Source organism: Coturnix japonica, chromosome 9 (assembly GCF_001577835.2).
Source record: "Coturnix japonica isolate 7356 chromosome 9, Coturnix japonica 2.1, whole genome shotgun sequence".
NCBI classification, from domain to species: Eukaryota; Metazoa; Chordata; class Aves; order Galliformes; family Phasianidae; genus Coturnix; species Coturnix japonica.
In genome coordinates, this window is record NC_029524.1 from 13,347,512 (window position 1) to 13,364,826 (window position 17,315).

The 17,315-nt window shown below is 53.9% G+C and overlaps 1 long non-coding RNA gene across 1 annotated transcript; it reads left to right on the forward strand.

The window, feature by feature from the left end:
• Positions 1-9,072: 9,072 nt before the first annotated feature.
• Positions 9,073-13,285, forward strand: LOC107318296. The gene is made up of 3 exons (XR_004308408.1): positions 9,073-9,320; positions 11,459-12,448; positions 13,008-13,285. It is a non-coding gene; the product is annotated as an uncharacterized LOC107318296 (long non-coding RNA).
• The last annotated feature ends 4,030 nt before the right edge of the window (positions 13,286-17,315 follow it).

Below are 17,315 nucleotides of genomic sequence, written 5' to 3' on the forward strand. Positions count from 1 at the left end.
CCTCCCCCCCGCCCCTCCCCAGCCACCGGCCGCCGCTGTGCTCCGCTCACCGCCCTGTTTTTATTTATTTCTTTATTGGAGGGGGTGTCCATGCAGCTGTGCTTTCCCCTCTGGTCGGCAGGGGGTACGCTTGTACCGAAGAACGCGGCCCTTTTGGTCCCGGCTGCCCGCTCCCAGCCCCGATTCCGACGGCAAACTGTACGTCCGACCCCGGGGCTGTGGGAGAGCTGGGGGTGTCTCGGAGCATATTCGACGCTGAGGTGTCCGCTGAAGGAAATGCGGGGTCGGATCTGCTTCGAGACGCTCGTGCCCTGCCTTGTTCAGTGCCTTTTTGGTGGCCAAAGCCTGTTTTGGCTTTGTGAGCCCTGAGCGATGTGCTTGACCCAGCATAAAAAGGGAAACTTTCTTTGACCCCACATGAAAGGGAAACTGAGGCACAAAGATGTTGCACGGAGAGAGCCGGGGCAGATCCAGCTTCAGCTCTCCTGGAGAAGCACCAAAGAAGTTTGGGGTGTTTGTCCCAGCAGTGAGGATGGGGCAGTTCTCACCCTCTGGACCTCAGGCTGTGCAGGTGCAGAGGTGATGAACAAGGATGGAAAAGTGGATGAGTTTTTGTTTGGTGTCTAAAACCTTGCAAAATACACTGTAACATGGAAAGGATCCTGCCCCGCTGTGCTGCAGCTTGGGTGCTATATGAAAACATCTCCAGCTTGAGCATGAAGCATTCCCAACCTGATGATGTCTTGCATTCTGGGGTGTGTGAGTGAAGCACATGCTTTCTAGGGTGCTGGAGGAGCAGACCCTTTGCTTTGAACATCTGCAATGGCAGTGCTGACACTGGGTTTTATTGGCTGGTGGCATTCCACAAGTTGGCAGGGCGGGTTGGTAGAGACTGCCCTTGTTATTGGGGTGGCAGTGCTCGGGGCTCCCCGACAGACAGCACTTCAGCATTCCCAAGACTTATTGAAACTCACTCTGTGATGAGATTGCCCTGTGTATGAAACAGTACAACCCTGCTGCAGTGCACTGGTGTGAAACCAGTTTTGTTTAGAAGCTTGTCCAAAAGTCTCCCTGTTGGCTGTGGCCATTGGGACCAGTGGGGTGAGGCCAGCAGGATGCTGGGATCCAAAGGGATCTGAGCTCTGCTTGGGAATCTGCTTTGGGATGCTCCATCTAAGGAGGGGCTCGCTTCATTGCTGACACCTTCATGGGATGATGGGAGTCACTGCTCAGCCCTGAGCTTGTCCTTGTCTGTGTGGGCTGGAGGAGATCAATGCCACCAAACCCAGATGCCTTTTCTCTCCCGAAGAGAGAAATCTTCCACCAAAGCCCAGGCAACAGTGAGGAAACAAACACAAATACAGAGCAGCAAAGTTTGGCTGGGGCTGGTTGGAGCATGCAAGCCAAGCAAAAGCTCCTGCTAGCACTTGTTCCAGCTTTCGTGCGAAGCCCCCTGCTCATTAAATAGGATCTGGGAAGGTTTTGCAGCCTGTGGGATCTTTGCAGAACCGTGGGGCCAGGCTGGCTGCAGGAAGGTGATGCTGAGCCAGGAAGACCCCAAGCAGGACCTCGCTGTTTCTTCCAGCATAAAGTGTAGCAACATCATGCTGGGGATATTGAGGGGCCATTTATCATGAACAATTCATGTGATAGCACTAGCTGTGCAGGAGCACCCAGAACCCAATGACTGCGTGCTGCTGATGCCCGGCTCTTGCTTTCATTGCTCTTGTGCAATGGGATGGGCACCATCCATGGAGTGGCTTCAGCAGCTGAGTGCTAATCCTCAACCAGCCAAGAGCAGGAACAAGAACTGGTCAGGATGCAGTCCACACCATGCAGCTCTGTTACATGCACACCTTCTCCTAGTCTCTCCTCGTGCTCTATTTAATGAGGTGCTGAGGGACAGTGAAAGGAACCAACAATTAGGTGAGCTGAGGAGTGCCCTGGTTTCCTGGTCTCGCTGCTTTGAGCACTTAGGAAACCGGGGGCCCTGGGGAGAGCAGGAGGGAGCCAAGGCTCTCAGAAACACAGAGCCGAGCAGAATTAACTGGGAAATGCAGGCAGTGGGTTAACTCCTCAGGAAGAGGTGAGTTGAACAGTGTGCTCCTGCACTACTCGGTCTGAATCAGTGGGTCTGAATCAGTTCAGCATCACCTCCAGCCAGAGGGACATTGGTCATTGGTCGCTCCTGCAGCAGGAGTCACCTCTACCTCCCAGTCCAGGAGGGAAACAGGTCCAAGTAACCACTGCCTCTTCTCACTGCCAATCCATTGCCCTGGAGCTGATCTCTGGTGCCTCCAGGAGCTCAGGGCTTGGCCTTGTTGGGAGCTGTGATCTTGAGACACTGTGAGCCAGGTTATGGAGCTGGGGTCCTTCCAGATCGTGGAGGGGCAACTGAGTGGGTGACAGAGGTGACCCTTGCCCAAATCCACCTGGAAATGCAATGGGACTAGAGGCCAGTATCTGCATCTTGCTGGAAGCTGGAGTTATTAGGGGGCTTTCTTGGTTCTGAAGACTCAAGACGAAGCCAAAACCAGAGCTATTTCTGTGCCTGGCCAAGAAGCTCCAGCCAGGACATAATTTGGCCTCAGTCCTGGAGGCAGGATAAATCAGCCTGGACTTGCAAGCCCCAGGCGAGCGGCTGCGCGTGTGCACAGACACACACCGCTGCCAGAGGCTGTGCTTATCCGCGCTGCTCCTGCTGATCCCCCTTCACTCAAGGTTGTCTCAGCTCCTGCTCATCTCCCTTAGCCTCAAATCCCATTAGGCTCCTACAACGTCCTCTCAGAAGGCTTTTCAGGAGGTTGGTGCCCAGCTCCCCCTTGCTTGGGAGCTATGCCTGGCAACAGCATCCATGGTGACATGGGACAGAAAGCATCCAACAGCCTGGCAAGGGACTGTTTGCCCATCCTTGAGGACATGCAGCTCCTCAGGCTGATCCTGCCTTTCCCACCTGCTGATGGAGCTGGTTGCTATCCCTAGGTCCATGTCCTCTTCCAAGTGGTGCCAGTGGGTCTTGCTGCCATGGAGGGGAGATCCCAGACGTGCCAAATTTCCTACTAGAAGGATCCACAGAGCTGATCCTTTGCTTGGACGTGGCCTTTTGCACCTCCAACTCCACTAGACTCATCCCAAACATGTTCACACCATGCCACCAGCAACCAAGTGCCAGATGGCAGCAGGCCCATGCACAGCAAGGAGCTGGAGGCAGCTGGCAGGGGGCTGCAGCCAGGTGCATCAATCAGAGGAGTCCGATCCATTATTCATGTCCAACCTGGGCTGCAGCTTTGGAGAAAGTGTTGAACACTCACTTATCCTTGGGAAACACTCCTGAAAGAGCTTGAGAGATCCGGCTCTCAAACGGGGAGAAGACAGGATGCCAATGTGGCACACTTCTGCTGCAGCTCCTTGCAGAAGGAGAATGTGTGATGTGTGTCAGAACCACTTGCACCCACCCCACAGGCGTTTGTGGACACAAGGAAGCAGAAAGGGCCACAAGTTTGGGATGATCTGCATCCCAATCAGACACAGCGCCAAGAAGCATCAGCCCCAGCAGGCTTTCCCAAGGGAAGGAAAGTGGACAAAGAGGAAGGCAGTGGCCCACAATGAGGACAGCTGTGTAATTCAGTGCATAAGGAACAGCTCAAAATGGGGGAAATCCTGTTATGGAGCTCAGCTGAGTCCTTGACCGTTGAGTGGCAAGAAGAGGTGACAGCAGCTCATCCATGAGATCTGGTGCCCACCACTGCATCACTCCTGGGTTCAGGGAGAAGCTGAGTGACCCAGGGGACAACTCTTCATAGCAGCACTCAGTACAATGCCACCACACTGCAGAGGAGCCAGGGTTTGGGAGAATGGCTGGGCTGGGGCATATCAGGCTGGAATTTGGAGTTCGGAGAGGTACAAAATGGGGCAAAGAGAGCAGCTAGGACAGTCATGCTTAGGACATATCCTGCTCTGATGCAGCAGCAGCCCCATAGTGCTGGGGGGCTCACAACCCCCCTACCACCCCACAAGCTTCCCTGCAAGATCCCCTTCCAGTACAGAGCTACACCCCTTCCCCAGTTCCCTTCCTGGGACACTGACCTCCTCCTGCAGACACCACGGCCGTGGTTCCTGCAGAGACCCTGTTGGCTCCGTATGGCGGTGGGCTCCCTGCTCACAGCCTGCCTGCAGCTCCTCCCCGGCGCAATATGGTGCCTCACCACCCAGGCTCAGCGCTGCGGGATTTTTTGCTTTATTAGCTAAACCTAACGAGGCAGTGGCTGTGCAGGCCCTCGGGGGCAGGTGGCTGGGATTGATGACTGCAGCATTGCCGAGTGACCCGGAGCAGGGTAAAAAGACACCAGGGCACTGCGGATCCCTGCATCCCTTGGGATGCTCGGATGTGACGCCTGGAGCTCCGCGTGCCCCTGGAGCTGGAGCTGGCAAAGAGGTTGTGCCATGCTGAGAGAGCACCCGTGCTGCGAGGGGCACAGCTGGCACAGGCAAGGAGCAGTGATGAAGGGGCATTTCACTGCCCAGACGGGCGCTGCACATGAAAAGGGCATTGTAGGGAAGCGTGCATGGCTGGGGAGCAGCTGGCAGAGGCACAGCACTGCCGCCTCTTAAAGGCACACAAAGACCTCTGAGTTTGCAGCTCGGGGAGGGGTGAGAAGGCAGGGCAGTGTGGAGGCACTGAGCATCACTTGGGGAGATGGGAGAACGGAGAGGACATTGTGACCCTGTGATGCACCCAGTGCACGGCATGGAACATCCCTCCTGCATCCCACAGTGCCATCACCGTGATCATCCCCTGCCCTACCTGGGGGGCCCTTGTGTCCCCGCACGGCACTGCGTGGGCCTGCTTCGCGCCAAGGATCACAGACGTTTCCTCCCAAAACTGGTTCCCAAACGGGCTCAGCTCCCTCAGCACGACAAGCAGGCTGGGCTTGCTTCAGACAGCACCAAAATCTGCCTACGGCTGTGTCAGGCTTGGGGGGATGTGGGAGCTGCCAGAGGGGACATTTCTTTTGCAGCTTGGGGCCTGAATGCAGACCCATGGACATGTCCAGCTTCATGGCTGGGGACACACAGGGGACACACAGATGGTGAAGTCCCAGCTCACTGATGGGATGAGACAAAGTGGTGTGGGGCTGCCCAGAGGGTCCCTCCACACGGCCCAGAGAGCAGAACCCCCCAGGGTGGGTGGGCACAGAGGGCTCAGGGTGCCAGGCAGCCACACGAGACAAAAGCACTTGGATGCACCGGCAGCAGCCAAGCTCACCAGCCCCAACATGCCGCACCCGCAGCCGAGCATCTCTCTTTGGAAGCATGAAAAAACACTTTGAGGAAAAAACAGAGAACACAACCACGCTGCTCCTCCTTCCCCTGGGGGCCCGGCCCCGCTGGGTGGCACTGAGCAGCCCCAAGAGCAGGGGGAGCTCCTCCAGCATCCCCGGCTGAAAGCGGCAGGGAGAGGAGAGGGGAGAGAGATGGGGGCTCGAACTCCGACAGGAGAAAGGGGGATGCCCGGGGCCGCCCCCCCTCCGCTCCCGGCCCGCTCCGTGCCCGCTGCCCGCGCCAGAGGGCGCCCGGCTCCACGCTTCTAACGCGGCTCCGGCCCCGGTCCCTGCGGGCAGCACCGCCGCCGGGATAACGGGAGGGCAGCGGGGATGCTGCGGGCTGGGAGGGCTGCGTGTCCTGCCCGGGCACGGAGAGAACAGGGGGAGGTGATGGGAGCGGGCTGTCTGCCACCGGAGATGGGACAGTGGTGGAGGTGAACCCCTGGGCTGCCCCGTTCTGCTGTTCCTCCACTCTCACGCCGTCTGGTTTCCATGTTATGCTGTGTCCTACCGGACCTCCCTCTGCATTCAAAGTCAATGTGATTTTCTGTGCAATTTTTGCCCCTAAAAAGGCCAGTTGCTCCTACTCAGGAGTAGCTGTTCCACCAGGCTTCCGGGTGTCCTGTTTTCATTGCACAAGTGAAGGACCAAGAAATAGACCATAGAAATAACTGCCTGCAACTGAACAAGAAGGATGCACTGAGGAGGTGGGAAGCCAGGATACACCAAGGAGGTGGGTTTAGGAGATCTGTGTTTCTAAGGATCTGGATGTCAACTTCCTCCTTCCACACCAGAGACAGAGGCCAGTGCTCGTGCAGAAGGAGAAGCAGGGCTGTAATTCAGCTGCTCTAACAATTACAGTGTGTGTCAATGCTGGGAAATCCCCAAAGCTCATTGCCAGATTAATTCCAGCCTGTAGCGAGAGGTTTGGGTGTCTCAGCATGGTACCCTCTACCTGCCGTGATGGGGACAAACTGGATGTCACCAGCCATAAAAGGGAGGGAATACCATGCCAGGGCTGCATTCTGTGTGGGGACAGCACGCATGAGAGCTGCGTGGGAGGAGAGCTTTAGGAATGGGGCACTTCCTGGGATCAGACCTATCGATAACCACGAGGGATCTGGAGCGCACATGGAGCGAGGTGCTAACAGCAGCTGCCATGCACCAGGGCTGAGGAACAGCAGCGCTCAATTATTCCCTAATTGTTGGTCTACCATTGAGGGAACGGGGATAAAGCTGAGTTGTTCCGAGGAGCTTCACATAAGCAAAGACCATCCTGAAGATTTTACACATCCAACAGTGGAAAAGCAAAGATAGAAGGCTGCCAAAACTCTAGGTAATGACTCGACATGAAAAGAAAACCTAAACACAACACGGCACACACAATAACGTGAGCTTGGCCCTCGCTGAGGTGGATATGGGTGGATTAGTCACCAGGCTGGAAGTTTGTTGTTGCCTAGGGACTATTTGGTGTGACCCGATTCCATCTGTTCCGGGCTAAAAAAGGGACAGTTGGAGCTCAGTCATGTACTCTGTATATCTGATACTTCGTAGGGTTAATTCTCCAAAGCTGAGAGAAAATGGCTGGGACGAATAATTTAGAAAGAAAAACAAATGTGAGAAAATACTGTGAGCTCCTTAGAAAGAGTTTTTGAGAGCTGGCAGGTCACAGTGCGAGTGCAGAGGAAACTGGTTTGGCGTCGAGCCCATTCTGATTCGGTGGCAAACTGGAAACCAAAGAGCTGCACCTCACAACGGGAGGGGAGGAAGGACGCCAAAAGTCGGTCAATACCATCAGAAACTTAAGGGATCGATGAAAGAAGCTGAAAAAGAACAAAGAAAATGAAGGGCTGATGGAGATGGAGAACAAAAGGAATGGCAGCATTGGTGCAGCCACTTCCCGGTGCCACGGGGATGACAAAACTAACAGCAATGTGTAAAAGTTGTTGTGCTCGGTAAGTAATTCCATTTGGAGAGCAGAACTATGGGGATACACTCGTATCAGATGAGATATCAGCCAGACCACTGGAATCTTGGAAGGATATTAGAGCACACACAAGAGTAAACTCACAAGCCTGGAGAGCTGGCAGAGGTGGCCTGCCTCCCTGATCTTTATTTGCAAGAAGATCAGAGAAATGCTAATGTTTTGCCAGAATTTCTAACCAAGGCAAATGAGATCACTGGATAATTCAGACCTGTTAACCTGGCACCATGCAAAATAGGCAAAGAGAATCTGAGCTCCAACCAACACAGAGCTAACAGGCAAAAATATACATAATGAATTGTACTTTTTTTGTGTCAACAAGGCTTGGTACACAAAAACGATCCTGAGTTTGGCCAGCGAAGTCACAGCGTGACCACAAACATTGCTCTAGAGAACTTCTTGGCTGATGTCTCTGCTATATGAAAACTGCTGTGTCCCACAATGAGATGTTTCCTACAGGAGGCAGATACAAATGGGCCTCAGGAGCAGTTGATCTCTGTTGACAAGCCAGAGTCCTTCCCACAGGCTTCCCTGGAAAGGAAGTGCTCCTGAATCCTCACCACTGATAAGGCAGAAAGTTGGGTGTGAGATAAGGGCAGCACAGTCCTGCTCCTCCATTGAACTCAACCCATTAAACCAAACATATCAGTATGTCAAACACAAGGAGCACATTGCGGACTCCATTAATGTGAGTAGAGCAGGGTCTGGAGCCTGCAACATCGGGATATTTAAATAGAGAACAAGAGGTGGTTGGTGTATTTCTGTTCCTATTATGATTTGGCTGATGCAGAAGCTCTGCTCATTTTTCTATGCTGTGTTTTGGTTTGTTCTTACTGGTGATGTTAGATGGGAGAAGCTGCACAAAAGGACCACCGCAAAGAAGCACATGGGAGAGAACAAGCGTGCACATGCCCACCCTGGTTATCTTAATGACACTGAAATTAAGAGGTGTATGAGTGTTTTCCTAAGGCTGCAAGAGAGCTAATTTCAGTTGTTGAAGGTAACACAGAACATTCACAGAGGAGAAACCAACCATCTACAAACCCCGTAGCCTGCTGCCGACACGAAGGACGCGTTCAAACAAAGTAAAACCTCCATCCCTCTCTCATCGCGTTCCCAATCTCTCTGGCTTGGCAGGAGGAAGATGCATCACAGGTGTCGGAGACCTTACCCTGGGAAACAAAACCCTCAGACACGCCCTTCAATCCCCTCCAGCAATCCCAGCGTACACATCCAACCCACTATCCCAGCAGCACTTACCTGGGATACCTTCCTATGCCGGCTGCCATCCGCTCCTATCAGCTCTGCATTAGTCGAGGCTTTGGGGCCACTTAACGCGTCATTATCGGTGCTTGATCTCACAAGTATCTTCAAGAAGTTGCAGTTAATGCAGCTGGATTTCGATAATGTCTTTGGAGGATAGCTGATGCTAAAGTACCCTTATTGCTCTGTCTACACCCAATTTAATCTTAGCACCTCTACAGATCGAGAGATTTATTGTTTTACTGCTCCATTAACAAAATCTTCATCCCAGATCCCGTGACTCTTTTCCTTACACTGACAAAGCCCTTAACTAGGTCTCTCTGGAGCCTAATTGCTTCCATTTCAATGCTAACTGCTTTAATATAAGCGACAAACCAATGGCTAAATTTCAAAGCCAGATAAGTCCACAGTAGAAACGATCCTGCTTCCTCATCAAGGAGCACATTTAACCATCGGAACTAACCAGCTAACCAGAGACTGCTGAGACTGTATGGATTTACCTCTAGCTTACTTTCTTTCTGTAAGAGGGAGGGTGCACATTTGGCCTTTGGTGACCTCCCCAGATGCTTTGTCCAGACCTGGGGGTGAGGTCTCTGTGACATCACAGAGAGAGACCTCATGCAGCCCCTCTAGCTTCACAGGAATCCCTTAAAACACAACATGAAACAGCCAAGGGCAGAGAGCCAAGATGTGGCTAATCCAACCCTGCATCAGCAGGGACCCTGGGAGCCACCAACGCAAAGACTAAGGTAATCAGGACATGGTGTTCCTTGGGGATCTCAGCTTGGGAAACTCTGCTGTCTCCCTTCTTCTCACCACCATTTCTGGCTGCCCCACAGTGACCTGGACACGGGGAGTTTTGCCCTGAGGACACAGTGGTGTGCACACATTTATCTCCTGCAACTCACACCAAATACGTCAAACCTGTCCTGCACTTCCATGTCATCATCTCAGGGCTGGAGGCTTGCACTGCATGGGTTGTGCTTTGCCCTTGGGGCTCTTATGGAGGTGAACTTTGTGTCTTTGAATCAAAGCAAGCCTTTGGCTTCCAGAAGAATGGGCTCTCATCTCTTCACTGAGGTGAGGTCAAGTTCTCCTTGTCTTCGGGCACTCTGTGTTGTGAAAGTGTGAGACAGCATTAGAGCCTGAAAGCCCAGGAGAGGGCTGTTAACTTCACCTTTGACATAGAATATTTGAGGGCAACAAAAATGTTCACCTGGGGTGGAGGAGAGGCCCTCTGTGTCCAAGGGCCTACTCAGCACAACACCAGGGGTTGGACTCAATGATCCTTATGGATCCCTTCCAACTTGGGTTATCCAGTGATTCCATGAAAGGGATAGGATCGGCTTCCCCAGGAGCAAAAGGCTGCTCCAACCCTCTGCTTCCAGGCTCACTTCTTACAATAGGAGTGAGGAACGTTTCTGCAAGGCCATGCAAGTGGTGATTACCAAAGCACGGATCTCTTGCTTGGGCTCACCATTCTGGGAGCACGTGAGAGAACAACCACATGGTGTGGGTGTGCGTGCATTATTGGTGGTATGCGTGCACCATCGGGTGCTGGGGAGCAGCACTGCCCCCACATTCAGTGCTGCAGCCCCACGCAATAATCAGCACCAAATGTGCATGTGCGTAATGCGAGCAGAGGGAAAGCCTTCATCAGACAATAGCTATTGCTGCAGCGGAAACAGCCTGGCTATTGTCTGAGGACTGTCTCCCCCTTCAAGTTTACTACTTTTACTACTAGTCTGGCCTGGCAGCCTTTGTTGTTCCAAATGAAGCCAGGAGTTTGCTCTAAAACCGACAAACAAGGAGCACCTGAATGCTTACATCTACATACACAGGCATGAGCGTGCCCATGTGCATGCGTATCTCTGCATATGGGTGCAAGCGTGCATGCGTGTGTGAGTACTAGCACATGTGGAGGCTCTCGCCCACCTTCTACCCATTGCTGGAGGCTGGCAGGAGGCTGGGACCTGGCCTCACCCACACTTCTGCAGGCGAGGAGGCCTTTGAGAGTCGGGATAATGGCTAATAGAGCTGTTTTCCTCTGCTCTGCTTTCCTTCAAGTGAATTATCAAGGCCTTGCTGGGAATTATCCTGCCATTACCCGGCGCTCTGGGGAGCTGCCAGTGATTTACTTAACAGCAAAACAACACAAAGAGCCGGACATGGCGAGAGCTGCGCCACCAAGCGAGCTGGGAAATGTGTGCCTAGAAGGAAAACGCCGTGAGAGCAGCTGGGATGTGGGGCTTCAGCCCTGAGACAGGCACTCACCACCACCCCAAAGCCTAGCAAGCAAGAGGGTGCTCTGAAGAATGGGGTCCCAAACGCTGCACCCCCTGCAAACCTCGTCCCTTGCACACTTTTCACTTTCACTGTGCCAGGCGAAGGAGGATGCAGGAAGTTGCCTGTGCCCTGTGCTGGTAGCCACGGTGTTACTCACTCATCCCTCTTTTGCACACCCGTGTGCTTCACCCTTCCATCCCTGCTCCATTAGCTACTATGGAAACAAGAAGTCATTGCCTGGAGGTGGGGTTCAGCGGCAGCCAAAAGGAATTCCTGCACCCAACTTCGCATTACAGGCACAACCCGCATGACTCTGCTGAGGGACAAGGATGGTGTCCCCATCCCCACAGGGCCATTTGTTCTTCCTGATCCTGTCCGTCCTCACAGCATGGCAATAAGGAGCGGATCTGCGGGGCCTCGCGGCTTCATTTCCGCTGCCTGGCCACTGATTTATGGGCTGAGGGATGCTGGGGAGGGGAAGCCCCTTCCTGTTCATTTCTGCAGTGCGGTGCTGCTCCCTGTACCCTCCTCCCGAGGGGGCTCACTGTGTACCCCCTTCACACTGAATCCTGATAACCATAAGCATCCCAATACCTGCCAGGGAGATGTCTCCACAGTGGGGCCACCAGGGGACCTGGGGATGGGGAGCGTGGCACATCCTGCATGGAGACTCCGTGCCTGGCAGATGGAAAATGCTGGAGAGTGGGAAGCAGAGCCCTTGGAAGGAGGAACTTTCCCTGAGGACAGCCAGCAGCCAGTGATGGAGCTGTTCCTGCCTGACAGTGCCCACTTCCAACCCGAGATACCAGACTGCTGCATTGCACACCCTGGGGTCAGCTGTGTCACCAGCATAGGGGACAACCACCCCGACACTGTCCAGGAAATCCTTCTCATTCCCAGAACAGCCTTGGAAGTGGGAAAAGGAAGAAGGAAGCAGTCTGGTCCCAAAAGGGTAGGTTGGTCCTGCAGGTATAAGGGACATCCTAATAAAGCACATCTCCTCTCGATTCCAAGCAGCCCCAAGATGAGACAGCCAATTTGGGGCCAAAATAACCCCACAACCAGCAAAAAATAAAAGGGAAAGAAAAAAAGGGCAGGGCTTCTTTTCCCTGACCCCTGCTGCACGAAGAGGCTGCGAGGCTGCTGGCTGCACAGCTCCTCTTGGCAGCAACGTAGATTTTGATCAGCTTGAAGCAATCGTGCAATCGCAGCCTGAACTTCCAGTGACTCATCCAGAGAAGGGAAACTTCCTGGCTTGTGTGTTCTTAGCAATTCTGGAAAAACTGCTATATTTGGCATGGAAAATAGGAAGGATTCCTCTGGCCACTCGAAATGGGAGCAGCAGAAATGACTCAATGGACGGCTTGAGAGAGATGTACAAGGATGCTCTCTAAATTATTCATTGTGATACTCCACATCGTGCGCTTTGCCCACAACAGTGTCTGCACACCGGATGATCCGGGCTCCGCCAGCAAGATGTGATTTATTGCTGCGAGAGCCGTCCCATGAATGCATTTTTCGCTGTATGTTATTGACTACGGACACGACGGGCTGCTTCCCATCTGTTTACCAACAAATACGGCTCCTAAAGGTATGGCATCGTGCTTATCGCTCCACGTTGACCCAGCGTGAAAAATCTGCCAATTTATTTGTCGGTGACATCAATCACTGGAAATGCATTTCTTGACAGCTTCAAACACTTTCATCCGCTATGCTGGGGAAAGGGGGAAAAAAGGGGGAAAGAAAAGGAAGAAACTATTCTCTAAATTATTGAAGCTGGTGGAGGGGGGACTTAGTTGAGAGGATTTGAAATGGACTCTGCTTCTCTCTTCTTTCTTCCTTAATATTTGTCCAAACGCTTATTCAAACGGCTCATTCATTAGATTCCTGAGCTGGCAAAATGAAAAATTGTTATTAAAATAGATCACAACAGTATCATCTAAAGGACGGGAATAAATCCCAAGGGGGGGTATGTGTGTGTGAGGGGGGGGGGGGCACAACCCAGCACAACCACAACTTCTCATGAAAAATCTGTTCAAAAGAAAGAGAGAGCTGCAATCATTTTCCATTGGACAAAACGCCAACAGCCCCCTGGTTAGCGTAAATCAAATTAAACGTTCACTTCGGTCATGCACCACTTTGATTAGCAGATTCGATATCAACAAAGATGTCCAACATGGGGAGATGCTTCACACCGCAGCTCCACGTCGAGCTCTGGCCAGGAACACCTCCTCCTGCCGCTGGCCAGGCCCCGCCGTGCCCATGGACAAAAAGGCATTTGTCTGCTTGTCTTTTATTGCAGATTTTCAAGCTGTTCCCCATGCAAGGAGGCCATTTGGCTGTGATAGGAGAGCTGTCACTTGCTCACTTGGAGGTCGCTGCTTTCTTGTAGCCCGACACTCTTGTAGAGAAAAAACTGAGCGCTCGATTTTGTCTGCGTTTTCCTTCCTTCCTGCTCGTCCTGCTCTTTGAAAAGGGTGTGACCACCCTGCCAAGCCTGGGCAGGTGCAGGGGCTCAGCCTGGCCCCAGCAGCGGTGCATGGGGTGAGCTCAGAGTGAGGTGCTGTCCCCCAGAGCCCCAGCAGGCAGGCAGGAACCAGGCAGGCTGGCATCGTACCAGAAAGATGGGGCTGCTCTAGGGCTCTGCTTTGCAGCCCCTAGAGATTTGTAAGCTGCTGGAGGCTTCTGGGCCATCAATTATTTAATTCCTTCCAGTCATGTGGTCTTCATTTGAGTGCACCAGCCCTGGTGTGGGGGCAGCAGGGCTGGGCAGGGGGATGCAGTGCTGGCAGGGAGGAGAACATGGGGCTGGTGCCATCCACAGCGTGTAGCCGAGGGCTCTTCTTCCACTCTCTCGTGGTAGCCCTGGGCAAGTTGCATCCCTGCTCCACACCTCAACTTCCCCACAAGTGAACTGGGTCCAAAGATTTCACGTCCAAACTTTGTGGAAACAGACTGCCTGCTGCCGCAGCTCACAAACACACGTGCTTTGCAGTAATACGCCAAAACAGGGCTCCCAGACCTGCTACGATGCCACTGAGTGGGTTGCTCGACGTCCTTTTTGGCCCCTGGTGGGCCCCCATTTGCTGCCTGCAGTTCTCAAGCTCAGCCAGCCGGGCACGGCGCGGTGGGGTGGGCAGGAATGGCAAGCTGCGACAGGCGGGGAGGCTGGAGCTGGGTAGGTGTGTCCCTGTTACCCAATAAATAATACAAGCCCTAGAGCAGCCCATTGTAATTACGGGGGCCCCGCGCGGATTGAAAACGAAAAGAGGGAGAAAAAAGGAAATCTAGGTTCTGCCTTTCCAAGGAAGGGAGCGCTCCGCCGGGAAAGCAATGGAGGGGAGCAGTGATTTATATCTCTCCAGAGGAATTCTTCTTCCCGGGGCCGCCCCGAGCGCCAAACCGCCGCCAGGTTCAGCTGAGTTTCTAATCTGAATATTCATGAGGCAGTAATTAATTCTCTCAGATAACGATCCAGATTCAGGGTTGGTTTTGCCAGCGTGTGCGTGCGTGCGTGCGTATGTATGCGCGCCTTCTCCCAGGTGTACAGATGCAGCGAGGAGGGATGAGAGGTGCACACAGTGGCTGACACGTGGCCATCCCTATAGGACGATGTCCTCCAGCACCCAGTGGCCCACAGGAAGGGACAAGGAGGGCAGCACGCCATGGGGCTGTGTGCTGGCTGCTATCCCTTACCCCACTGCACATCCAGCTCCGTGTGAGCGCATAGGGTGTTCTCCTTCCTGCTAAGCAGATGGCAAAGACCTCGTGTTTGCAAAGCGCTGGGAGAGGCACAGAGGGAGGGTCTGGCCTCACCCCCTCCCTCCTGCCTTCCTCTCTTTAGATCTCTAATGTGCAGCACTTTAAGCACTGGGGCAGCAGCCCCGAGGAGTGAAACCACATCTCTGGCCCACGGCCCAGGCCCTGAGTGGGTGTGTGATCTCGGTGTGATGCCCCCAGCTCAATCCATAGTGCTGCTCACTCAGGCTTAGAGTCACAGCCGACCTTCAAACAGGGCGGAAAAACAGAATGTTTATTAAATGACAACGAAAAAGAAAGTAAAACAACTGCTTCCCAGTTTACCCAGCCTGCATGCACCCTGCTGCGTGTGTCTCATCCCCCTGACTTTGGAGCAGGCTGCCCCGATGTCCTGCTCACCCTTCTCTGGAGGGAAAGGCAATAATCAGCTTTGCTGCCTCTAAAACCAGCTGGGGGCCCGGCACGCAGCCGGGCAGGGAAGGACAGGGCTCTGAGCCCCAGCTCCTGGGGCACAGTGCCACTGCTATGACAGCACAATGTCTCTTGTCCCCCCAGGTCACGTCCCTAGACTACCTGCAGGAAAAAGCAAGAGAAGCAGCAGCACCAGTGTGTTTTGCTACCCTGCTGTCAGCACCCATCTAGGGGAGGCAGGAAGCCTCTTGGCCATCCAAGGCCATGGTCTCTTAGTCAACCAGGTCTGTGGTCTCTTGGCCAACCAACATTGTGGTCTTTTGGCCACCCAAGGTGGTGGCTCCATTGAGAAGTCACTGAGTATCTTGGACATTGTGGGACCATAACGTCATTCCTGCTGGGCTCAGGGGGCCTGGAGAGGTCACGCTCCCTTTCCTATATCCTCTGTTTGCTGGGGATAAGCCTCCCTACAGGCTGTCCTGACACAGGGCTGCACTTGGAGGTGGACATCAGTGGATGGTGCCGTGTCCCACAGGGCAGCCAAATGTCCTCCTGCCAAGAGAGCCCGGCAAACTCCCCTGGCTCTGTTAGCACAGAGCTGGGAGACGGCAGTGAGTCACAGCCCGGTGTTGTAATGCATGTAAGAGCAGGGATGGTCATAAGCGAGAGAGCAGGGCCCGCCTGGGCCTTTTGCAATCCCCTGGGGAAAGGCGAAAGCCGTGTTTCCATCCTTTAATTAAAGGCGCTGCGGAGACCTGGGATCTCTAGGGGAACACAGAGGTCGGCCCCGTCTGGGCTGGAGCATCCCCACTGTCTCCCAGTGATGCTTTTTGTACCCGTGGGACACAGTGCCATGGGCATCAGGGGCAGAAGATGACACAGCCAGGATGTCATCTCTGCCAGCTTCATGTCCCGCATCCACAGCCTGACCTAGAAACACGTCTCGTGCCGGAGCGCAGCGATGCTGCAGGCTCATCCCTCTGTTTTTCCAGCGCTGCCGAGTGACAGTCGCCCCTCCCCTGCTTCTCCAATGAGCATAATGAGAATTTCCTCCGAGGAGCAGCTTGCTGCGATGAAATAATCGCCTGAGCAGCAGGATCTTCGGCAGGGATTAAGCAGACAGCTACTTGCTGAGCCGGGGAAACGGCCGGCGAGGGGGGAAAACTCCATATCCCCATCCACCAGAGCTGTTGTAGGGCCGAGGTGCGGGCACAGCCTGGAAACTTCCGTCCCACTGCCTGGGCACTGTACAGTCCAACTCCTCCTCCTGCTGAGCTGTTCCCCAGCCCGGCGGGTGGGAGGGAGGCAGGGAGGGGTGGAGGAGAGGTGAAGCAGCAGCTGCCTTTTACAGGCAACAGTTCTTTTAGTGGCGGTGTTTCCTTTTGGGCCGCTGAGGCAGAAAATGCCGAGCGGCGGCAGCCTCCCAATGGCTCACACAGCAGCGGGATGGAAGGCTCTGCTTGGCTCCCCAACAGCTTCAATCCTGGTTGTTGTTGTTGTAGTTGCTGTCCTGTTTTCCTTCCCTCTTTCCTCTCTCTGTGGGATCTCAGCATGACCCTCCCCTGAGGATTCCTCCTTTTCTCCCTCCAATCTCCCACATCCCATTTTTAAACCTCTCTCCCAAGTCTTCTCGAAACGTGGGAACCGAGCCTGAAGGAACATCCCCTATGTTTGTTTTCGAGAAGACACGCATTAAAACCAAATTCTGCTTTATTTTAGGGCCGTGCTTAGTGTAACACTAAGCTTAGGGTGGCTTTTCTCCCCTTTCCTCTTTGGGATGACCCAGCACAGCAGTGACACAGGGATAGAACCACTCGGCCATGGCACGAGCATGAGGGCAGCGCTGTCCCCATGGCTGTTCCCTTCAGCCCCATTACAGCCCCATTACAGCCCCATTACAGCCCCATTACATCCACACACTGAGGTGGAGGACATTGAAACTGAGGAGCACATCGGAGCCGTGTGGTGCAGCCCGGGACCCCCCGGACCCGCCGCTCCGCTCCGGGCTTTCAAACTCACTTTGTTTATGACGGACAAGCTCTTCAGCCAATAAGAAGCCGCAAAGCGTCAACACTACGTTCGCTCTGCTCCGTCAGCCAATCGCCGTCGCGCAAACGCTATATCCCGCCCTCCGAGGACAGAGCCTCGCCATCTGTTGGCGGCCATCTTGAGTGTGGCAGAAACGCCGCTCCGTCCTAAAGGGCTCTTTTTCCCCCTTTCCCCCCTTCTTTCGCACCGTCCGCACCTCATAACGCTGAGCCGTGTCTCCTCCGTACACACGGGGCTGT